A 201-nucleotide genomic window follows, 5' to 3' on the forward strand; every position below is an offset into this window, starting at 1 on the left:
GGGGGTCTTGCCGACCTCCCCCCACGGCCACGCGTGACCCGGTCGCCGGGGGGGGCACAGTCCTTGGCGTTTGCGCCGTGTCCTTGGTGACACCCTGAGGGGGGGTGACACCCAGAGGGGGGCGACACCCCGAGGGGGGTGACACTGTGGGTGACAGTCACCCGTGGGTCAGCTCAGGGCAAAGGGGGGGGGGGGGGGTCC

Source organism: Calidris pugnax, unplaced genomic scaffold (genome assembly GCF_001431845.1).
Source record: "Calidris pugnax isolate Ruff unplaced genomic scaffold, ASM143184v1 scaffold528, whole genome shotgun sequence".
NCBI lineage: Eukaryota > Metazoa > Chordata > Aves > Charadriiformes > Scolopacidae > Calidris > Calidris pugnax.